Source organism: Cnephaeus nilssonii, assembly GCF_951640355.1.
Source record: "Cnephaeus nilssonii genome assembly, chromosome: 15".
NCBI classification, from domain to species: Eukaryota; Metazoa; Chordata; class Mammalia; order Chiroptera; family Vespertilionidae; genus Cnephaeus; species Cnephaeus nilssonii.
In genome coordinates, this window is record NC_137086.1 from 58,419,093 (window position 1) to 58,442,843 (window position 23,751).

Sequence of the window (23,751 nt, forward strand, 5' to 3'; positions counted from 1 at the left end):
TTAAGATTGACTTTGGAAGCCTATAGAAGCCCCTTGAAAAACAGCCTGGTACCTTCCTTATTTGCATAGTCCATTCATGGCAATCTTTCCAGGTAAGGAACGAAGGTCGCTTTCCTGGGAGATGGCAAAGAAAGAATCTCAAGACATTTTTGGTGTCCTTAGGAATTTGAGGAATTTACCCAAACCTATAAGTATTGCAGACCAAGACTGATAGCAACTATGTGGCTTGGATTCACCCTGAGAGGCTAATTAAGGTTCAATCTGTAGATTCCTTATGAGTTTCCAGCAAAGCAGATTTAAGAGAGTCTATATGACCACTTGCTATTCTTGTTGTGCTTATGCAAATCCTCAGGCCAAATTGAAACTGGACTTAATGTAGTATGTAATTTTAATTTATCTGTCTTGGATAAAAATGATTTTATGGGGGGAAACTGTGTTTTGATAGAATCCATAATACACAGTTGTGGATATTAGACTCTAGTTCAGTAATTGTCTTTAAAGGCTTGTTCTTTTTTCACCTATAAATTGAATCTGGTCCTGAATTTTTCTATTTTCTTAAATATTTGGCTATAACCTTCCAAACTAATGTTTTCTTTTCCTCCCATCCTTTGATTTGGAATTACTGAGAACTAAAGATTTTTCTCCGAGTTTTGCAATTGCAAATTGCAGCCAAACTACTTGACATAAATTTGAGAAATTGCCACAACAGCTTAAACAATCTCAGTGACCGATGCTGTGCAAACCGTACAGGATTTACCTGATGACATCACCAGAGGCATTCACACTGCAGACAGGGAGGATCTACCGACCGTCACTGCCTGCCTTCATCCCAGCAAGGGAACCTTGAGATTTACATCCAGAAACCTTCTCCGCTGACAGTCTTACAGATGCAGACACTGGTTTATGATTTGCTCCGGTCATTAAGCTTTGTTTTTTCTTCTGTTTTCATAGGCTCCCCTCCTATTAGATACCCGATGTACACAATATGGGCTTCACTTTGGAGTCCATCTGCATCACCACCTCCTGAAATGAGACTCGATAATTTAATGAAACTGACTTATTTTCAGGATTACATAGCTGAGTCATTGAAATATAGGACAGTCTGCCAGCTTCTGTTCTGGGAGGTAAAACCTTATTATTTAAAAGGCGGGACTGAAGGGACCCGAGTTCTGCCCCCTTGAAACTGCTTTTTGGTATATTAATGTTAAGCTGTTTATTAGGAAACAAAAACACTAAATGAAAACAACAAAATACCTTTGACCCCCCACCCCCTTTTCCTGCCCCAAAAGTTTCAAACAGAAAAATCTGCTTCAGGGAAGAGATTTTAGGATGTTTGCCTTCGTCTGATTTAACAAAAGGCTACAGGCAGGAGCCTGTTAGCAAATACCCCCTCTCCCATCGTTGGACTTGCTTACCAGGAGGCTATCTATGGGACTATGAGAATTAGCAATGCAAGTCACCTGGGACACCCCAGACTCTCTGGGAGCCACACACACTTCTCTGGCAAATGCAGGGCTTGGCAAGAGACGAACATTAGAGGATGTGCCAGCCAAACAAGGGGGCTCTTCCGTTCACGGCTGCACTGGACATGCTTTCAAGCAGGGAGCAGGGAGCGGCTGCCCTTTGCGGCTCCCTCCCTGATCCTGTTGCCATGAACCCACACTTGTTTCTCTCCTCCAATCCTGACTGGGACTCTCTCTCTCTCTCTCCCCCCCCCCCCTCTCTCTCTCCCTCTTGAGTCCTCCCTCCTACGTGACCAGGAACCTCAGACTCGCACCCTTGTGCTGTGAGAGAGACTTGCATAGTTGAGGCCTTCCTTTGGCAGTGCAGGTGCTGCCCCGCAGCAGCAGGGTTGAGAAACTAAAGCCAGGGATCCTTAAGGCCAGAAAAGGGAGGGTGGTTCATATGCTTAAAGAAGATAGAGGAGATGCCCGGCCAGCGTGGCTCAGTGGTTGAGCATTGACCTATGAACCAGGAGGTCACAGTTCGATTCCTGGTCAGACCATAAGCCTGGGTTGCAGGCTTGTTCCCCAGTAGGGGGTATGCAGGAGGCAGCCTATCAATGATTCTCTCTCATCATTGATGTTTCTATCTCTCTCTCCCTCTCCCTTCCTCTCTGAAATATACATATTTTAAAGAATGTAGAGAAGCAGTTGACTGCAAATTTTACTCCCCAAAATGGAATAGTCACAAATGACAGTGAAAGGGATTCCCTCTCAAAGCCTTCAGAGGCACCATTGCCCCCGGAGGAAGGTTCCAGCCCCTCAGCTCAGCTTTCAAGGCCCCCACAGCCTGTAGCCCCTCCTGGTTTTTGCTCAGCCTTGTCTTACTCCGGACCTTCCCAGGGCCTGCGCCCACCACCCACTCCAAGCTTCACCAGCCGTCCCTCCTCCGCCCGGCTGGCCCCTGCCTCGCTCAGAACACACCTTCTCAGCCTCTTTGCTTGTCTAAATTTCTCCTCTGCCAGGCCCCAAGGGAACCCACTATCCTGTAAACCTTCCTGGGCTCCCACTCCCTTGAGCCTTTTCTCCTTGAAAGTTTGGACCCCCTCCCCCAGCACCTCCCGGCCCCGCACACTCATGCTTGGACCCCTCTTTTGGCAGGAAACAGGGTAAGTAGTGCGTGTTGTTTCTGAGGGTGCCCTGCGGGAGGATCGCGGGTTGGAGAGGAGCGGGGGTGGGGGTGGGGAAGGCAGGTGAACAGGACAATACTGGGTTCTGATGGCACCAGTGCCTCCCCCACACGAACTGTCCAGGATTGCTGAGAACCACAGATGTGGCGCTCCCAGGGTCGAGGGGAGAGACCCCGCGTGAGGGCATCTGGGGGCGGGGGGCGAAGCCCAAGGGCTAAAGGGAGCGCAGGGAGGGATGGGAGACCAAAGCGGTACTCTCTGTGGCGGGGAGCTGAGGGGCAGAAACGCAGGCTACAGGGTCAATCAAGATTCTGCTCAGTTTCGGGTCCATCCCAAGGCGCCGTGCTCCCGAGAACAGGTGAGGCCCCTGCTCCGGTGAGATGCCTGTGCCAGGTTCAGGGCGTCCCTGCCAGGACGCGCGCGCAGGAGCCCAGCTTCCTGTGAGCAAGGAGAGGCCGAGAGCACGCATCTCTACACTTCAGTGATATGGGGAGGCCCAAGGTTGATTTTGAATGTGATAATGTGATTCTTAAAACAGTTTCTTTCTTTTCTTTTTGTTGCTTTGCAGGAGCAGATGAGCTTGCGCCCGGTAACGGCGGAAGCCAATGCCCAGGTGCCGTCCACGCTGTGCTGTGCCGGCAGACGGACACGACTGCTTTCCCATGCCGGCTCCTGCAGGAAAGGTCCGATAGCATGTGCTCGATTATAAAACACAAGGTGTCTCTCTGTGGAGCCCTGGAGGGGGCAGGGCGGTGGGTGTGCCAGGGCCTGGGCCGGAATGCCCCTGCCTCCACCGCCTGCTGGTCCCGTGATTTACCCCACGAGACGGGGAAGGCTGACATGGGATAAGAACACTCACCGCCAGTGTGCGATGGGGCACACACTCCTGAAAAGTGGGGCAAATTCCAAACCTGCTCTTGTCCAAGGAGGAAAGGGCACTCCCCGCTCCGTCACCGAGGCTGGCGCGTGGCTCTCTAACTCGGCGCGGCTGGGCTCAGGTCCCCGTGGGAGGGAAACGCTGTCCTGAGGACACGGCCAATGGAAATGAGATGCCATCCTTGGAGCATCGCAGTGTGGTCCCGGCACACGGCAGGAGCTCAGAGAAGGTCTGTTTTCTTCCAGGGAAGCCCGACGTCTTCGAAGTTGCCTGGCATGGTCAGGGATCCGTTTGCCTTTGCTGGGACCCCCCCCCCCCAGGCTCACGGAGGGTGCCCTGCGGGAGGATCGAGGGTTGGAGAGGATCAGGGGTGGGGGCTCACAGAGTGCGGCCCGGCAGCTGCTCTGGGGCCTCAGGGCAGCTCAGCACCCGCTCCAGGAGGACCCAGGGCCACCCCTTCGGTGCCCTCACCTCCAGGCTGGAACCCCTCCTCTGCTGAGCCCCGAGATCAGGAACAGGGGGGCCGTTGTCGCCTGGAAGCCAACACAGCAGTTGGCACTGGGAAGATGCACACAACACTTGGATAAAGAACAATAAATAAGTAAATGGAAAACGGGGGGGGGGGGGGGAATGAGAGAGAGAGAGAGAGAGAGAGAGAGAGAGAGAGAGAGAGAGAAAGGGCAGGGATTATGACCGGGGCTTGGTTTCCAGTCTGAAGACTGGGGTCACTGGCTCATTCTAGCCTCTCCAGATGGAAGGCCAGCATTGATCATTCACACACACGTGGTTCCAAACTTGGACACTGGAGGGGAGGAAAATTCTGGCCCTTTTAAGGCTTGCACGTATACGATGTAGCATATATGGTAGAAGGGTGGTCAGAAGCCTCTTAAATTGGGGTCCACCCTTCCCAGCATCTGGGCACTACCGAGCCGGTGCCCGCTGCCGGGCACAGAGATGCTAGGGGCCAGGCCCCCTCCTCAACCCCTGCTGCCCGAGACGCCCTGCCCTGTCCCAGCTGTGCTCTGGCCCTGCCGCCTTAGTTGCTCAGCTTTCACACAAAAGGGATGCTGTTTTACAGTGTGGGGGCTGAAAACAGTAACACTTTTCCTCCCACCTTCTAAGGTCTTCTAACTGGGCTAGTGATCAAATGAACAGAGACAGGTTCACAAGAGAAAATAATTTTAATATGTGCACACGGGACATTCACGTAAGCATGGAAATTCTAAAGACAGTGAGTCCACACTGAGTATATATGACATTTCGGACAAAGGAGAAAAAGGGGGATGGCGTTTTGGGTGATTTACAGGTAACTGAGGACGTGCTAAACACACATGGCAGGTACATTTTTGCTTTACTGGGATGCAGGGGTTTCTAGCTCCTGGGACTCCTACTTCATTCACATGAGGCTCAGGCGACCATCTTGACATTTCCTTCCTGGAGCAGGTGTCTCTGTCTGAATCTCTTGGGTAGGAAGCGGGGGGCCACAGGTTCTTCCTGAGCCTTTTGTTTCTTACTGACCCCCGTGGAATCAGTATCCAGGAGGCAGCTTTGGGGGCAGAACTTGGGTTCCTTCAATAGACCAAGAGCTTCCTTCCTATTTGTTGGCAAAATAATAAATCACGTTGCTCGGGTTTAATCTGCAGGTAATTTTTTCTTTTTTTTCTTTATGAAATGTATAAAAGAATGAGCTCTCAGTGGGAAAAAAAGTGCACCATGAAGCTAAGCAAGAGTCCCTGGGGACCCTCCACTTTCTGTTCGGGTTTTCTGTGACCTGCTGGTCGTTTCCTTCCTCCATTTTTCTCCTGGGTTGTTCCCTTCCCTTCCCTTCCCTTCCCTTCCCTTCCCTTCCCTTCCCTTCCCTTCCCTTCCCTTCCCTTCCCTTCCCTTCCCTCCCTTCCCACCTCTCCCTCCCCTTCCCTTCCCTTCCCTTCCCTTCCCTTCCCTTCCCTTCCCTTCCCTTCCCTTCCCTTCCCTTCCCTTCCCTTCCCTTCCCTTCCCTTCCCTTCCCTTCCCTTCCCTTCCCTTCCCTTCCCTTCCCTTCCCTTCCCTTCCCTTCCCTTCCCTTCCCTTCCCTTCCCTTCCCTTCCCTTCCCTTCCCTTCCCTTCCCTTCCCTTCCTTTTCTTTTCTTTTCTTACCAGTTGATTAAAGTTCTTGCTGGAGCCTGGCTAACAATGCACAGTTTATGTAAACACATGAACGTCTCTGTACACGTGTGTGTGTTACAATATAATGTTGCACACATCTTCCACTCTGGTGCGTGTCGTTTATCTTAGCTTCCAGGGATTTCTGATTTTGAATCAGAAGTGTCACAGTTCAATGATGACCTCACTCTTTCTCTGTGTGCCTTTGTGATTTGTGTCTTGCTTGAGGCCTTGCCCACTGACTCCAAGGTCATAAACGTATTGTCCTACGTTTCCTTTAAAACCTTAGTCTTACTTCAGTGAATAGCCAATTGCCCGGCACAGTCGCTGATGACCCTCCCTCGGTGGAAGCGGACTAGAGGGGCCCATCTGCATCCTGTGTTCTGAAAATTACACAAGGTGACCTGCCAAGTTCAAGGTCACCTTGACCCAGAACCCAGGCTCTCCTTGGCGGCCGGCTTTTGGGCCTCCCCTCCCCACCAAGGTGGAGGTGGAGGGTAACGGAGTTAGTCCAGAGGCTGATCTTGGAACGAAGCTCTACTTTATCTCCAGTTGCTCTTTGCTAACTCACGTGAGCATTTTGCCAGAGATAATGCCAGCAGCTCCTTCTCTGGGTTACGAAGCCCGCTCCTCAGAGAGCAGGCCCTTGCCTTGCTTTTCTGGCATTTCTGAGAGTGACCGCTTTCTGCATGACCTTTTGTCATTGGTGGGTGCCCTCTGTGTCCCCGCCTGTTACCGGTGGAAGTGGAGTTCTTGCGATGTTGCAAGGAAAGGAATTTGCCGAGACTCGCACAGGAGGATGAGTGATCTTTAGTTCCATGAAATTAAACCTCTGGGTTTTCAATGCTGCATTTCCCTCCGTCCCGCTGTGGAAAAAGTCAAATCTTGTCTCCAGCAGGGCAAGAATTAAGGCCACTGCCTAGCCTTGCTCCATGTCAATATTCGGTCCAGTCCAGCATCCTGTACGTCAACTCCCCATGTTCCCCGGCCATTGGTTGCTTAAGGCCACATGGCTTTGAGGAAAGGACCGGTGAGTGCGGGTCACAGAGGAGCAAGTGGGCAAGAGAGAAGCAAGAGAGAGAATTCTTTGTCTGAGGAGTATAACGAGGATCTTAACCAATTAACCTGTCAGGATTTCGCATGCTTGCAGTGGCTCTACCCCCTCAGCCAATTACCTTTCCCCAGGTTAGACTGACAGGCAAGTGAAGTTACCCCGACTTCACTGAGCATGCATCCATCTCCCACTTTGTCCAATCCCCTCCCCCAATGGTCTGCAGGGCGTGGACTGGTGGTCCCCGGGGAGGGTGAAGTGAAGCTTACTGGTGGAGCTGCCCAAAGACCATGCCTACAATGGCTGGCCGCCCCTTTAGTAACATTAACTAGTTAATAATGATGGTACCACTCTCATAGGCCAGGCTCCCTGAAGGGAGACACACCCACCCATGGATAAAGTCACACCCCTTTCTGCGGTGGAAAACACGGCAGAAAACACATCTGATCTTAACGGAGCTTTAAAACAATGGCCTTCATCATTGCTCTCTGCCCCCTCTGAGATTATAACGTCAAGTCCCATGCAGTGTTCACAGCCGAGCCCAGGCTTTCATGTGGACACTCAGTATTGGATGCTGCATCCCTCTCTCCATGAGGGGGACAAGTCAATGCCGCACCCTCCTCCCTCGCCTGGGGGTTTTTAAAACCTGCATCCTCATGAAAAGCAAAGAGCCCCAGTTGCTTCAGAAAAACACATAAAAGGAAAACCCATTTTCAGCTCATGAAGCGGTAACTACAGGTCTAGAAACACAAAGTGGAAACTTTAAGATGCCACTCAGATCCTGACCTGTGAGTGGAAGAGACACCCTCTCCTTTTGGGTCAAAACAGAGCAGGTCATTTCTCCTTGAGGGCAAGGCCAGGCCCACGGAAATGACACGTGGCATGACATTTCTCCACGGAAACATTCTGGAAGGAGGACTGCCATCCCCTGAGGGTTCCATATGGCAAAATGAATAACAGGCCCGGCTCAGTGGTTGAGCATCACCTATGAACCGGGAGGTCACGGTTCCATTCTGGGTCAGGGCACATGCCCGGGTTGGGGTCTCAATCCCCACTGTGGTGCGTGCAGGAGGCAGCTGATCAGTGATTCTCTTTCATCATTGATGTTTCTATCTCTCTCTCCCTCTCTTTCCTCCCTGAAATCAATAAAAAGATAATTTTTAAAAAATGAATAACAGTCAGTGGGGTCAGAAGACAGGTGAGACTCCTCGCTCTGCCCTTCCTCTTGGGCGCCTGGAGAGAGTCCCTTTGCCTCTCTGGGCTGCCGTGTTCTTGTTTCTTGCAAAATGGAGAGGATCCTGTCTACAACCCTGTGTTTGGACAATGACACCAGGTAGCATGAAGACTTGTGACGACGGGAAGATTCGGAATTGCTAGCGGCCCCCTGGTTTGAGGGTCAGACCCCACCCACCCCTGCCCTGGCCGCTCCCTCGGCTCCCAGTGATCTGCCTCCTATGCTATAATATGGACCAGGTTCACCAACTTCACTTTTTAAAATAAAAGTTTGAGGTGTTAACACGATACAGCTTTTATAAGTTTTGAAAACTTGTAAAAAATGTTAGGAGGTAAGCCTAACATGCAGATTTCTGGGAGGAATGTCTCTCAGGGTGAATAGTTTTCTAAAACTGGGTCTGGGGGATATTTACCTCTGAGTTGGCACCTGGGCCCAGAGTCCAGTGAGCGGTGCGGGCGGGGTCCGCAGGGTCAGTGAGCGGTGCGGGCGGGATCCGCAGGGTCAGTGAGCGGTGTGGGTGGGGTCCGCAGGGTCAGTGCCCACACAGGCCCATGGAGGGAGCCACCCGGTAGGCCCGCCCTCCGCCTGGATCCCGTCTCCTCAGGCTTGATGGCCTCAGGAAGCCCAGTCTGATGTTTAGCTCATTAAAGTCGCCAAAACTTGCCCAAACTGTTCCTGCTGGGACCACTGGTCATGAGCTTGTGTGGCGTGGACCTGACTGGGGAGCACGGTTTTAAAGCCACTTCCGCGGTGACTTTGAAACGGAAAGGGGTCATTCTTAGACTCCTGGGAATCACAGGGTCGAGTGGGGCCGGGGACCCGAGGTACAGAGGACCCATGACAGGAGGGTCCTGCCTCCGGATAGAGGGATGGGGCACTGTGGGGAGGAAGCTTCTGGAAGTCCTCTGGGGCCATGCAAATGTCTTTGGCTAAACCAGTGGTAACAGGGCTTCAGTCCTGATGGGGCCCCAGCAAGTCTCCCATCTGAGCACCTGGGCAGGGACTTCACCTCCCACCCCGCTTCCTCTCGCTCTTGCATTCTGTTCCCCCTTCAGGGCCATGTGCAGTCGGACTCCTTCCCCCAAACCCCAGCAGCGCTAATCAAAGGAATTCCCTCCAGGATGGGGAGAAGCCGGCAATGGTGGCTGCAGCCAGCCTGAGGGGCACAGGCCTGTGGCCCAGGTGAGCTGCTCTCCATCAGGCTGGCCCCTCACCTGCACCGTGGGGTCACCAAGGCAGCCCGGCAGCTGTGCTAGGCATTCTACGTGAGAAGCCTGAGGTTAAACCGTTCCCCAAGGTGCTCTCCCAATGAACGTGGGATTGTGCTAAGATGTTACAGTAACCTCTGTTTTTCTGGGAAAGTGAACAGGTGCCCCTCGCTTCTGGGAAACCCCCTCGACAAGGGGGACCCAAAGTACTTAAATGGAGCACGTGGTTGTAGCATTTTCTGTGACTGTATTTCTAAAGCTGCATATCTCCTTCCTTTAGAAGCATGGCCCCAGGGTCAGAGCTAAGTGTTTTTTCAGGACCCCAGGCTTAGTGAGGAGGCTTTATGGATGCACCTCTACCTGGTGTTAAGTGTTATGCAAATGACCCCACCCACTGAGTTTTGGCCTTCACTGGGGCCAAAGGCCTGGCTTCCTTCAAGTTCAGAGATCAGCCTTTTCTCTCTTCGCCCTGTGCCTCCTGCTGCAGCTGGCATCTCCTGCCTCTGCGGGCCTTGAGCCACTCTCCCCTCGGCGGCTGAGTCCTGGGTTCTTGCCCTGTGTGAGGACAGGCTGCAGAGAAGGCCCTGGTTGTATTTGCATAAAACGCCACCGCTTTGTGGCGGGTGTGTCCTTCAGATTTATTTCAGAATAGTCATTTTCTATTTCCTTAGGGAATTGTGTTGCCAGCATGACCAGTTTATTGAAAGGATCCAATAAAAAAAAGCAGTGGGTGGTCTTTTAGATTTGGGTTATAATATAATCACATTATAATAGGGGGTGGCTCGGTTTAGTGGTTCAAAGCTTGGCCGGCTTGGTTTGAATCTCAGTGTTGCCATGACTAAGTCTGTGCACTTTTGGCCTTATTTAATTTAATTTTATTTTATTTTATTTTATTTTATTATTTAGAGAGAGGACGAGAGAGAGAAACATTGATGTGAGAGAGAAACATTGATAGGTTGTGCAACCTGACCAGGGATTGAACTCTTGACCTTTCAGTGTGCAGGACGGACGCTCCAACCAACTAAGCCACAGTGGCCAGAGCAGTCTTGGCTTCTTTAAACAATTTTCTGGGAGGAGAGGAGGAGGAGCAGAGGCGTGCATCTCTGCTGAGCCCCTGTCCAGCCCTCACATCAGGGTCTGCCACAGTTGAGGGGGCAGGGAGGCCTCCAGCTCCTCTCTGGAGAAGGGGAAAGGTGGTGACTGTCCCTAGAAAGCAGGGGACTTGGGAAGTGGTGGGGCCTCTGTCTCAGGGAACAAAGGGATTTAGAGATTCTGGCTCTTCCTCAGACCCATGCCGGTGCCAGATGTCTGCGGTGGTCAGTTACCGCTTGCCCCTCCCATTTCTCCTTTCCTTGACATAAAAGAAGCCTGAACTCTGTACGTTAAGATGGATTTGAGGTACCACTAGGTCTCCCATCTTTTCGATTGGCACCTTCTAGATCAATAAACCTGTCCATACTCCAAACTCTGATGTTTTGAGTTTTGGCCTTTGGAAATGTTGGGCACACGAACTTTGATTGGTGCCAACTGTGCCACCTGGGAAAGCATTTCCAAAATTGTTTTTCCTTTCTTTTTATCGAAGAATGTCCCAATAGCCCAGGCACAGTGGGCACCAGGGTGTTTTTGGTGCAGGCTTCTTAGATGGACTTTCTAGAGCAGCGGTAGTCACCAACCTTTCGGACCTCATGGACCACTAGTGGTCCATGGACCACTGGTTGGCGACCGCTGTTCTAGAGGGGCGCAGGGCGATGCTGGGTGCTGCGCTGCATCAGAGGGATGGATATCAGCGAGGCCCCCCTGTCCATCAGCACATTGTGGGTTTCCCAGCGGTGCAGACAGCACTTTCTCTTCTGTTGGGGAGCAGGCTTGGGCTGTGGTGGAGGTTATGCTTTCCTATGGTTCCCTATATTACCCCAAGAACCTACAATCACCCCCCCGCCCCAAAGAGGTCCTTATACCACAGGGCAAGAGGCAAACCTCTGTGAGACCTTGAAAGAAATACCCAGCAGCACTCTGTCTGCATTTAACAATCTCAATCAGCGTGAGAATTATTTTTAATTTAAGGAGAACCCCGAGTTGGATAGAGCCTGGCCTCATCCACTTAACATGGCTGTGCCACTGGCATCACACGCTTACATGTGGGTGTGGTGCCAGCAAACTAAATATGCCCAGACCCTCATCTGCCTGGACCCCTGAGGGAATGGGTGTCTCTTCTGGGAAGAAGCCTTCGAGCCCAGAGCTTGGCATGCTGCATCCCCTCGCCTGTTGCAGACGCTGATGGCACTCTGGGGCAGTTCCACTCCCCTGCCCTGCGCCCCTCAGGAGAGACACTGAGCAGAGCCTTGCTGTTGTAAGACAGACATGTAGCAGGTGTAAGAGAGCGGCCTGGGCTGGCGCAGACACTGAGTGTTGAATTTATTTATTGGTACCACATAACCAGATGGATACGATCGACAGCCAACCATATTCCCTGATGGCCACATTTTACACAGACCCAAGACGCCTCATAAGCTTGGGGCTCAGAGTCCTATCCCATTGGACAGTTGAGGACACTGAGACTGTGCAGGTCGAGTAAAGCTGATTCAGGTCCCACGCAGCTGCTCAGCCCGGCATGTACCCTCACATCCCACCTCTCAGACTTGCACGACCCCCTTCTGCCCCCAGCAGTCCTCTTTGTTTCTGAGGCAAGAAGAGGCATTTCTCAAGGGAAGAGGGACAGGGAGCAGGAGAGAGGAAATATCCCATCACCTCAATGCAAAGGGGCCAGGTCAGAGGGGTGAGGTCACCCTGTGCCCACCACAGGCCCTTCAGTGCCCAGAATCCTCCCAAAGCAACCTTCTGGCACCAGAAACAACCTCTGGGGAAGGGATAATGGGCTCTTCCCAGATGCCAGGAGCTGTGGGGTGGAATGCCCCCGGGGCATGCTGCTGAGCCAGCAGTCCCTTCAGGCTGCTATAACAAAGCACCTCAGGCAGCATGGTTTACACACAATATATGCTTACTTCTCACAGTAACTGAGAACCAGGCTGGCGAGCAGGGTGCCCGCGTGGTTCGGGTAAGAGCCGCCTTCTGGGTTGCCGGCTGCCATCTTCTTGCTGTGTCCTCACGTGGGAGAAGGGTTGAGAGGACTCTCTGGGGTCTCACCTACAAGGGCACTCATCCCATTGATGGGGGCCCCACCCTCATCACCTACTCACCCCCCAAAGGCCCCCCCCCATCACATGGGGGTTAGGATTTCAACATGTGAATCTGGGGGGACCCAAACATTTAGTCTGACAATGACAAGCAAAGAAAATAGTGGGCAGCGGTATTGATGCGGAAGAAAAGACAGCATGCCCCTCCCCTTAGGGCACTGCTCATCAGCTGAGCAGCCTCAGTGGGAAGACAAACCCGTGTCACCCGTCATCACATTGTCCAAGAGAAGTTGGAAAACACTTTTTTTAAAATGTGAAAGGCTAGCTCCTCATTTTTAAATCTTGGTAAGTCATTAAAAGACTTAAAATTCACGTGTGCCAAGCAAAACACACATCCAGACTGAATGTGGTCCCCAGGCCTTCATCTGTGACCTCTGGAAAGATCTAGAATCTCTTTCCTACTTGAAGGCATGTTCTGTAGGCAGAAACCTCATGTCCAAACAAGCAGCATGCCTGGAGACAGTGCCGCTGCCTGGCCGGTGGTGGAGTTGGCCACCACCCACCCTCGGCATTTCAGAGCCACCGCCTGCAGCCAGCGTCTGACATGCCATCACCGGGACTGAGCCTGGGTTAAACGGATTCACCTTGTCTGACTCTTGACACTCTGCTCGAAGTAAAATGCTCTGAGTCAGAGGATGAGACACTGGAGGAATCCCAGTAGGTGGGATGGAGTGGGAGGTCAGAGAAGTTGGGGTGCACACACCTGGAGGCTAATTTGGCCTATTCCATGGTTCCCATTCTGGCCCACCTGGTCCTCAAAGTTGGACTCAACACATGACCCCAAGTTCCCAGCAGGGCCTGAGAAAGGTCATTGGTCTGCAGAGACACTCCGGATGGGCCAGGGAGCAGGTTCCATGGAGCCCAAAGACCCCGTTTTCCCACTCCATGTGGCTGTGGCCACAAAACGATGCTTGCCCTCCCCTATCCCCACCGGTTTTGACATCAATTTCCAGCAAGTTCTGGAGTAGATAGTGTGTGCTCAGGTAGAAGCCGGACCACCGTCCTCAGCAGCCAGCTCAGGAGCCCCCCCACAGCGCCTACAACACTCAGCCCAACTCCCAGCACCCGGTCACTACCTGACAGCTGCCTATTTTTTGCCTCCACTTCCAAACAGGACCAACAGGGAAAGCTGAACTGTACCGTAACTAGTCACATAGGATGCCCAGCTTCCAGCGAGGCCATCACAGCTTCCCAGGCCATGGCCTCCCGTAGGGCCACCTGGAGCTGTCCCCTTGCCTCCCACACCCCTGCCTGCCCCCAAAAGCGATGCTGGCCGACACCCCTGCTACAGCAAACTCCTAATAAATGTCTTTGCTGGTTCTCATGTGAGGGATTTTGTTCGTTCCTACAGTTCACACATGTTCACATACAGTGTGTTTAAGAATTGGGGTTGCCCAGTCAGGCAGCAACAACTAGAGTCATGGATAAACACACACCGCTGCACATTGACCATGCAGAATAGACTCGGAGGAGCGTTCCCAAGGGATTGACTGGCTGGTCTGACGCCGGTGAAGGGCAAAGAGGCCCCAGATGTTTGCAATCATTGTGACCAAACATCATTAACCTGGAGACAGAGAGGCAGACAAAGCAAAATGCTGCCAAATTGGACAAGCTCGCGTCCTGGGCACCGACACCCACAGCCAATGTGGCAGTGAAGGGGCGGCTCCGAGCACCTGGGAAAGGAGCCCTCAGCAGCTGCGCATGATGAGGTGGGACCCACAGGGGAGCAGCCTTGTCACCTTCTCACGGAGCGAGTCACAGATATTTTTGAAGGCAAGAGGCATCTCATTTTTTGAATCTGAAAATGAACAAACTTTCCACCCTCAAGTCACCTGACCTACAAAAAGCCTGACTAACAGAGATGACACCTTGCCCAGCTGGCAAGGCTCAGTGGTTGAGCACAGACCTATGAGCTAGGAGGTCTCGGTTTGATTCCTGATCAGGGCACATTCCCGGGTTGCGGGCTCCATGCCCAGTAGGGGGCGTGAGGGAGGCAGCTGATTAATGATTCTCTCATCATTGATGTTTCTATCTCTTTCTCCCTTCCTCTCTGAAATCAATAAAAATACATTTTAAAAAAAGAGAGACCACCTTGGGAAGGGGACAGTGTTTTCTTGTATAGGAACAAAATGTCATGGTCGGTGAGCTTTGTGTACCGTATTACAATGGTATTTCGCAGGGAGGAGCCGTTGGAAATTAAAGTAGAAATGTATAATACTAATGAAAAAGGACTGGGGATGGAGCTGAAGCGAATTCCTGGCTCCCTCTCTCACCAGTCTTCGATATCTTAAAGGGCTCAGGGTAACAGCTGTTCTTTGTACACAGCCCCAGTGGGAGCTGCACTGAGGATGCTGCTTGGAGTTCGGCTAAACAGGAGGGAGGCCAGGAGGTGCCACGTTGAGACCCCATCCTGGCCCAGGCCCAGGAATGGGAATCAGCTAACATGTCTCCATTCATTTTGAAGGATATCGGCTGACGACTTAAACTGATGCCTCAGTTCCGCTCCTGGTAACCAGGCTGACTTCGTGGAATCTACCAGAAGAAAAGTGTCTGGAAGCAGCTCTCCCTGACATCACACCGTCTGTGCCGTCAGGTGACTCGGCCATTCCCATGGAGAGTGCTAGTTGTGAGTGGGTTGTCCATAAGTTGAACTTGCATCTGACAAGTCGAATTTGTCTGTTTGGGAAAGTGGAGCGGGTTACTATTTTTTTTCTTGAAGAGACTTCTGGGCTCCTGGCGACGCTCTGGTCCCCTTCCCGCTGGGCAGGCTTTCCCACATTGCACCCTGGGCTGACGAAGGCTGTTGCTCTCCGTGTGTCATGGTGGTCACAAGGCATCTATGCAACCATGCTTTTCTGTGACCATCTCAGGATGAAATCCTGTGGTTCGACTGCAGACCCAATAATGGGGCACCACAGTGTTGTCTCTCTGTGATGGGAATGGCATGCCAGTGACTGGGTCTGCTCTCCACCCGTCGGCGGAACTCTCTTCATCAGCATGAACTGCCCCCCTTAGCACATACTACCCTTGTGTATGCGCGCATGTGTGTACACATCTGCATTGTTGCTCTTTGTTCCTTGGCAGGTAATGACTGTCATGGACCGGCATTTCAGGTTAAAGGTGAAAAGCCACTTGATAAAGGCCGCCCTATCGAGTCAACTGACTAGGGGAGCTGGGATGGAGCCATGAAAAGAAGAGCGGGCAGGCCATCTGCGAGGCTTTTCCTGGAGGATGGGAAGAGAGACTCCCCTGCATTGGATGAGCCTGCCCCCTCTCTGGTTCCTAAACATCTTGTTTCTCATTTCTCCTTTGGTTCAGCTGTGACCAGGCTTAAGATGGCAGGAGCCCTTAGGCAGCCTCTTGCCTGTGATGGATGACTCAGTCGAAGGACCCAAGGTTGAGCTCTGCAAGTCGGTGTGGGTGCAGCTGTCAGACCCACACAATACTCATTAAGACCTTGACCGAAAACAGGTGCCTCTTCTCTTAGAAGCCTTCCTAAACCCACAGAAGAACCCAGGCCAGAACTGGGAGAAACACCATGGCGGAGAGGTATGGGTGCCTGTGCCCTCGCTGCTGGCCCTGTGTGCATTCTTCCTTATCCCTGTGCCCAGGGAGGAGCTCAGGCATCAGCAGATGACTTTAAAGTTCAGGCTTTAAAGTTCTATGGCTAAGAGTCTCTGGAGGATGGAGTCCAAGGCATCAGGAACCATCAGATCAGAGACAGCAAATGCATGACTGGTACCTCAGGGTCCACACAGCTCACACAGTTCGCCATTCGCTGAAGGTGGACAAACATGGGTGGAGAAAGAGACAGACTTTCATTAAGAGGAAATAGAAGGCAGGAAGGCCCTGCTGTGGATGGGGTCACTGTGTTGTCCTAATTAGCTAGTTTATTAATATTAATAAGAGGAAGAGAGCAAAGGGAAGCCAGCCATTATAGGCATGGTGGTCTGGGCAGCTTTACCAGGAAACTATAACTTCACTCTCCCCAGGGAACCACCGGTCCATTCACTGGGGAAGGGATCAAACAAAGGGGCACATGCGCAGTGAAGTTGGGGTGACCTGGGGAAGGTGCTTGCCTGTCCGTCTAGCCTGAGAAAGAGTCATGGGCTAGGAGGGTGGAGCCACTGCAAGTGCCTGAAATGTTGGAAGGGTAAAATCCCAAGCAAAGAGTTCCTCTCTCTCATCTCCCTGTTCCGCCTTTTTCCCTCTTGCTCCTTGACCTGCACTTGCCCCTGCGCTTTTGTGTCTTCTCTCTGTAGCCATGTGGCCCTAAGCAGCTGCCTGTCCGTGGCCATGTGACCCCACACGCAATGGACTGCAGCTGGGAGCACAAGCTGAGCCAGCCAGATGCTGGCCTGGACTTTAATGTGGAGCAGGAACTTGGGGCAGTGGCCTTATCCTGGCCCTGCTGAAGACACAGTGGGACTTCTTCCATGGCGAGATGGACAGAGATGGGACCTCGGAGGGAAACCCCTTAATTTTACATCATCCATAAAGCTTTCCACAAAACCCCATCCTTCTGCGGGGACCTCAGGAAATTCTTTTCCCCGAGGCCCCTGAAGAACTCCACTTCCACCGATAACAGCTGGGGCGGGGACAGGGCCATTTTGCTGCCCTCAGAGGCAGGCAGGCAGGAGAGCACTGAGGCCCTGCACTGCTTCCTGCGGACGCCTCCTCCCACTGCGGGTAGGAAGGTTCTGGGCTCTGACCACGGAGCTCTGAAAACAGGGAGCAGAGTGAATGTGCTGTCCAGGGACAGGGCAAGGCAAGCAGCTCGCTGGTCCACCCACAGCTGACGAGCACTGCCTTGGGGCTGGCCTGTCACTCGCCCTGCAGGTCAGTATTGCATGAAGGAGAACATCACAGTCCTGGGTGGCCCTTTGGTTTCTCCAAGTCTGAAAACCATTTGGAAATCGCACCAGCACGCCCAGCTGCCAACGTGGAGGAGGCCTGCCCCGGAGCCTGGTCCGCCCGGATGGGTGGTCCCTCCCGACCCTGCAGAGCCTGCCTGGAGGCCCCGGAGACCCCACGATGCTTTACATGAAAGCAAGGGCTGATGGTGTGTCCTGGGGGAGGGAATACCTGCTGGAGTGCAGGCCCTTTCTGTCCCCACTTGCCAAGGTGGCTGGGGATCCCTCGGCCCTGCCTGCTGACTGCCACATCCGTACCCATCAATTCAAAAGCCACACTTGAGCATCATCCACGTGCCAGCCTTGGACTAGGTCCCCACATACAAAGGCTGAACGACTGTCCGAGAGCTGAGCCACTGGCCCTATAGAGTGCAGAGACTGGACACACACACAAACGCATTGTTACATGGATGTGTGGCCAACATGCTTCTGGAACGCAGGGGAGGGGATCCCCTGCTGCTCCAGGTGTGAAAAGGCTGCTGTAGACCCTCCAGGTCTCATGATAACGTCTTGTGGGGGACTGCTTTCCATCACGGAGAGTCGGGGGGATCTCAGGTAGGCACATGTGTTCCATGGGGCCTTGACTTTTGTCAGATTCTCCAGAAAAACAGGCCAACAGGACACACACACACACACATACACACGCACACACACGCACACACACACACACACACACACACACACACAGTGATGATGGAAACCGAGTCCCAAGGACCGCAGTTGGCACGCTGGGGACTCAGGAGAGCTGCAGGTTCCGGTCCAAGTCCAAGTCTGAGAGCCAGGAGAGGTGACGGTGTGAGTCCCAGTGCAAAAGCCGCAGGCCCAGGTTCGGGAAGCACCGAGGCTTCTGCTTGAGTCTGGAGGCCAGAGGAGCCCAAGGCCCCAGCCGGAGGCAGGCAGGCAGGAGCAGCCCCTCTTACTCCAGAGAAGGTGGGCTTCTTATTCTACCAGGCCTTCATCTGATTGGACGTGGCCCATCCACATTAGGAAGTGCAATGTTTTCAATGTTAAACTCGTCCAAAAAGCACCCGTGCAGAAACACATGTGAGGAATGTTTGACAAACACCTGGGCACCCTGTGGCCTGTCCAGCTGACAGGAAATGAACCAGCACAGACCTTGAGCCGATCGATTCCCCATCCAGAGGCATTTCCCACAGGCACAGAGAGACCAGCTGGTGTCTGCCCGGCAGGACCTGGGCCCCGGCGGGTAGAAGGCTCTCCTTCCCAGACCTCCTCCCAGGTCCTTCTCCACCCTTGATCCCATTGGCTCCGCCCCCTTCCCCTGAATCTCGACCATGTGCACCCTTGATGCTGCAGTGAGTTGGGCTGAGCTGTTTTTACCTGCACCACCCCCTGCGAACACTGGCTCTTCCTCACCAGGCCGTCTCCTGCCGTGGGGTGACCACGCCCCACTCTCAGGCTTGTAACAATCGGGTTGAACACGGAGGCTGGTTTTCACCTGTGTGCATGCTGTTTTGTCACCAGCCACTCATTCCAGAGACGCTTTGCCATGGAGGCAGATCCTGACCTGCACAGCGGGGCACCTCTGGGGCCCTTCAGTGCAAGTTTGAAAGAGTTTAAAGGACGCACTTGAACTCCCTGCAGGCTGGCGTTTCCTGAAAGGCAAGGGTGGTTGGACATGGGGCTTAAATACAAATTCTAGCTGCTGAGCTTCTCCCTTCCTTAGCCTGGTGCATGCGACAGACCTAAACGCAAAGGTCAGTGAGTGATGATTTAAAGCAAAGCTCTGGCGGCAGCAGGCCTTGGGAAGCCTGCCTCGAGGAAATCTGTGGGAGGATGTGGCCATTGCTCTGCCTTCGCGCCAACAGGAGTATGACCCTGGTCTCAGGCTGCAGCAGGGAGGACCGCCTGCTGTCCACTGTGGGCTGGGGGACCCCTGCTGTCCACTGTGGGCTGGGGGACCCCTGCTGTCCACTGTGGGCTGGGGGACCCCTGCTGTCCACTGAGGGCTGGGGGACCGCCTGCTGTCCACTGAGGGCTGGGGGACCGCCTGCTGTCCACTGAGGGCTGGGGGAAGCGTCTGGCAGGACCCAATCTAACTGCTCATTTGTCAGGCGGGCACATGGGGACCAGGGACCTGGTTTTCTCAAAGCTACTCAGCCAAGCAGCAGGGAGCTGGCTTCACACACAGACAGACACACATTCCAGATGGATTAAAGGCCTAACTGAAAACGTAACCGTAAGAGAAATATATTTATGACCTCATGGTGGGGAAGGAAGGACTCCTTAAGCAAGACACGGAAAGCACAAACCCAGGGACAAAAGACTGGTAAACTCGACCACATTAAAATGAAGAACTTCTCTCCATCTTAAAAGAAAAGGAAAAGCGGATCTTAGCAATTCCTACCGAAGCCATGGGAGGCTCTCACAGGAAAGCAGGCAGTGTTCTCTCGGCGACGGGCAGTGTAGGCCCCTTGAAAACCTACAACCCCCGTAACAGGGCAGTGAGGCGTGAGCGTCCCTGTCACCCAGGGGAAACGAGGCCGAGATGCCAGCAGCCTGTCACCGTGGCCCTCTGTTGAACAACAGGACACTGTCCGTCACCTTCTCTGCAAATACCTCCCATTGATCGGCCAACTCCCTCTCCCTCCAGCCAGTGTGCCTGGCCATGTCACCCCATCAGACCCTTCAGGGGACTCCCCATACACCTCAGGTAGTGCCTGAACTTCTTCCCGGCCTGTGAGGCCCTGGGTGACCGGGGCCCGAACCTCTCATCACCTCTTAGCACCGGGCCCTTCTCTCGTGTTCTGGCAGGTGTCTCCTCACCAGGGGCATTCTCCCTTCCCCGCAGGCAGCGCAGCTCACGCCTAGCACCGCCTCCCAGAGAACCCCCTTGGGCCCCGGCACACATTCTCTCACCAAGGCCGTCATTCGATCTGTGCTTATTTGTTCCAGCCTGTCTGCTGGGATGGACTGAATTCTCTAACAGGGCAAATTGTTAATCAATTGTTCTTGACTGTACCTTAATGCCAGCAGAGGCTGGCACGTGGCACCCGCTCAGGTGAGATGCGTTGATTGAATATGGTGAGTCCATTCTGAAACTTGCGCCCCTAACGAGCTGTGTGGCCTCAGGCAGCTCAGTGCTGCTCTCGTAGCTTTAACATCCCAGCGAGCCACAGAGCCTCCGGCTCTGACATACACTCACCAGCTACTCAAAGAAAAAGAGCCCTACTGTGCACCGGTTACCGCATGGCCTCGCGTGCAGGGAGGGGTGAGGACGGGGGGAGAACAGCTGTGAGCAATGGCCCCTGCCTGTCCTCCGGAATGGGACCCTATCACGGACCTGCAGACACCTGGGAGGTGATCCAGCAAATATTTGTGTGTCCCCCGCCCCCACACGGCAGTTTGGGTTCAGAGTGTCCACCTCACAGACAAGCACTTCAAAGGAAAGTGGTGTCTGATCAGTGGGGTCAACAGCAGCGTCAGGTCCAATGACCTGTTTGCAAAGAAGACCCTGCAGCCTGTCAAGGAGAAGCCACCACATCAGCACCAGGGCAAGGCCGGGCCTGGGCTGAGTGGGAGCACGCTGGAGCGGGTGATCCGAGGAAGCAGAGCTGACGGGTGGAGGAAAGGCCTGAGGGTCGGGGCAAGGACCACAAGGGTCCAGGTCATGGGGGTGTTGATCTCAGCCAGGGATGGCGGGGACGAATCTCCTCTCTGCCCATCAAGGTGGAGCTGAGCAGGTGCCCTGGCTGGGCCATCGTGTCCTCTACCGGGCGTGTCCCTGCCTTTCTGATCAGACCCTCCAGCCGGGACGGAACTCAGGGTGGAGGCGGGTTCCGGACTTGGACACAGAGCTCTCGCTGACACCTTCCTTCAGTTCTATGTTGTGCTGAAAGGTGGGGAGGGTAGAAGACGGGGTGTCCAGAATACCGCCAGGGGACAGTGGCCACAGGCGATGGGGACCAGGACGGGATGCGGCTGGTGGGCAAGGCGGTGGCAGTGCCGGTGTGGGTCCGCCCCCACACAGGCCGGGTCTGGCTGGCTACAGGGAGGTGCCAGGGAGGGGGGGTCCTGGCTTCTTCAAAACGTTCTCTGTTGTGGGACAGCGCACATGCTGTAAAACGTGCCTCAGCGAGGAAGAGTGTGCAGTGTCTGTGAGCATCACACCCAGGGTGAAGCAGTAAAGCAGCCGACAGAGTCCTGGTTCCCTCCCCTCGCCCCCCGCCGGCCCCCCATGCCTCCTCTTCCCTCCGCTAGAGTAGTGCCTCCTGACTCACGTCAGCCATTCTCTTGCTTTTCCTTGTAAATTTTACTATACATGTATGATCTCTAAACAATAACAGTATGCTGCTGTTTTGAGAAAGTTCTAAGAAAGTGAGTAGCGAGCACAGACCCAGAGGGCAGCGATAGGACAGCCGTGGACAGCGGCCCGTGGACAGAGCCCCCCGCCCCCAGAGAGGCCGGGTGGGATGGAGGCGGTGGCAGAGGCGGGCTGCGGCCTCCCCGCTAAGTTACCCGCATCCTGGGAACGGGCCAGGCGGCAGCGTTCTGCCAGAGCACCAGCGCCAGCAGAGAAACCGCGCGACGGGGCCAGCGGGACCGTGGGAAGCAGCTCGTGCCCTGAGAACCCCCTCCTTCTCCTTCAGACACTTCTCCACCTTGCCTCCTGGTGACGGGGTACTGGGGCGTGGGGCTAAGGGAACCCCACACAGACACACCCAGAACCTTTTGGGCCAGGGGAGCAGCAGAGGACTAAGCGACCCTCTGAGGAGTCAGCCAGGCCCCTGGTACCTTCGGGCAGGGAGGCGTGAAGGGGCCAGAGCAGTTGGCAGGGGTGCGGGCTGAAGACAGCTCAGAGCAAGACGTGCTAATGTGCGATCAGTGCTTGTGTGAATATTTACTGACCACCTCCTATGGGCCAGGCACCCCCACCATTCGGTAATGCCTGTCACACACACATGTCTTCCGAGACTGAGCTTTGTGGGTCCTCGGTGAGGGGCTGGCTTGTCCCTGGGCCTGAGGACCAGGCAGCATGGGAGACCATGACAGGGAACAGCCCAGAGGAAGCAAGCCTTGGAGCGGGTGGTGGAGGCTGAGCGCGCGGCCATCCGGCCATCTTATCTGGAGGGGAAGGGGCGGCCTAAGTTCACCAAGGCTGGCTCCCCGTCACCTCCCACCCCGCCCATGTGTCGCTCTGGGTGGCGGTCCCAGCTCAGTGCAGGGACCCGGCTGGTGTGTGTGTTCCCGTCGAGGGGTCAGAGAGAACTTTTTGACATATTTCATCACGAGGCAGTTTTTCTTCAAATGGGACGTTAGTTTAGAACAAACCTTCTGGTTCTTTAGACAAAGCAGGACATTCTAAGAACAAGAACGTCGACAGCAGATGGTTGACATCTTTCTCAGGGGGAATGGTACCATTAGAGAGTGTATTCTTCCAGGATAATTTCCTCAGCTTGTTGTTATGCAAATATGACAGAGGGAAGAGATGAACATTAAATGAGTGCCTAGTGTTTGCGTTATATCTTTGACTCCTGCTGGATTAAGAAGAAAAGCATCATGGGAATCACCACGGCCCTGCCCTGGGGAATTCTCTGGCTGTGGCTGAGCCAGGAGGATAGCGCGGGCAGCACGGACGTCACCTGCTCAAGTCCAGGCCCTTCCTGCGGAGAGAAGGCTGGGCCACGGGGGCCCCTGCTCCAGGGTCTGTGGGGTCTGTGTGCTTCCCTCCCAGGGTGACCCGAGGAAGGAGCGGACCCGCAGGGCCCAGGATGGGCGCCCCGTCCTCACCAGGAGTGAGCGTGAAGATTCAATGGAGGAAAAGCCCTCGGCGGGCAGACACGAAACTCCCCCAGCTCCCCCAAGCGCCAAACAAACCCCAGCAAAAGGCAGAGCGTGTGAATCACTGGCATCTGCTTTCCCATGAGGCTGTGAGTCCAAACTGTCATAGTAACATGAGCGGTTCCCAGGTCTCCCCTCAAACGACGGATTTTACCTCCCAGCCATGAGGTGAGTCTCCAGGTGAATAATGTCATACAGCCGCCCGACGAATGTCAAAGACACTTGAAACCAGCTTGTGAGGCTGGATGCATCCTCCTCGATCGGCAGGGGAAAGTGACCAGCGTGGACAGTCCCGGAGGCCGGACGGGCCTGAGAGCCAGATGTGGCTTCTCTCAGGGACCCCGACGCCACCCCCAGGACTCAGGAATGGCACAAGATCATTCATTACATTAAAACTCCAACACTTTGTGACATGGCTTAGGTGATGAGCAAATATGGCTCACACCTCTACGTCCTTCTTCAGATTCTGGTTTTGGACCCTGGACACAAAATAAATAGAGGCCTTCGCAACCATTGGAGTTTAGTCGGGACGGGAGTTAGCATTTCCTGGGGTGGAGGAAAAAACACACAGACAAAAGTTGCACTAGAAACTGAAATTGGATTTTTAAAAATCAATGAAGTAACCAGGCTATTAAAATGGAAAATAAGTCTGATGTCATTCTGAAAAATAAAAGGGTTGAGTCACCTGCGGAGCCACT

The 23,751-nt window shown here is 53.8% G+C and overlaps 1 long non-coding RNA gene across 1 annotated transcript in view; it reads right to left on the minus strand.

The window, feature by feature from the left end:
* Nucleotides 1-5,653: 5,653 nt before the first annotated feature.
* LOC307112028 overlaps nucleotides 5,654-23,751 on the minus strand; it is a 103,604-nt gene continuing 85,506 nt past the window's right edge. Inside the window, exon 5 of the long non-coding RNA XR_013814658.1 lies at nucleotides 5,654-16,116. This is a non-coding gene — a long non-coding RNA (uncharacterized lncRNA). The remainder of the gene's footprint in view (nucleotides 16,117-23,751) is intronic.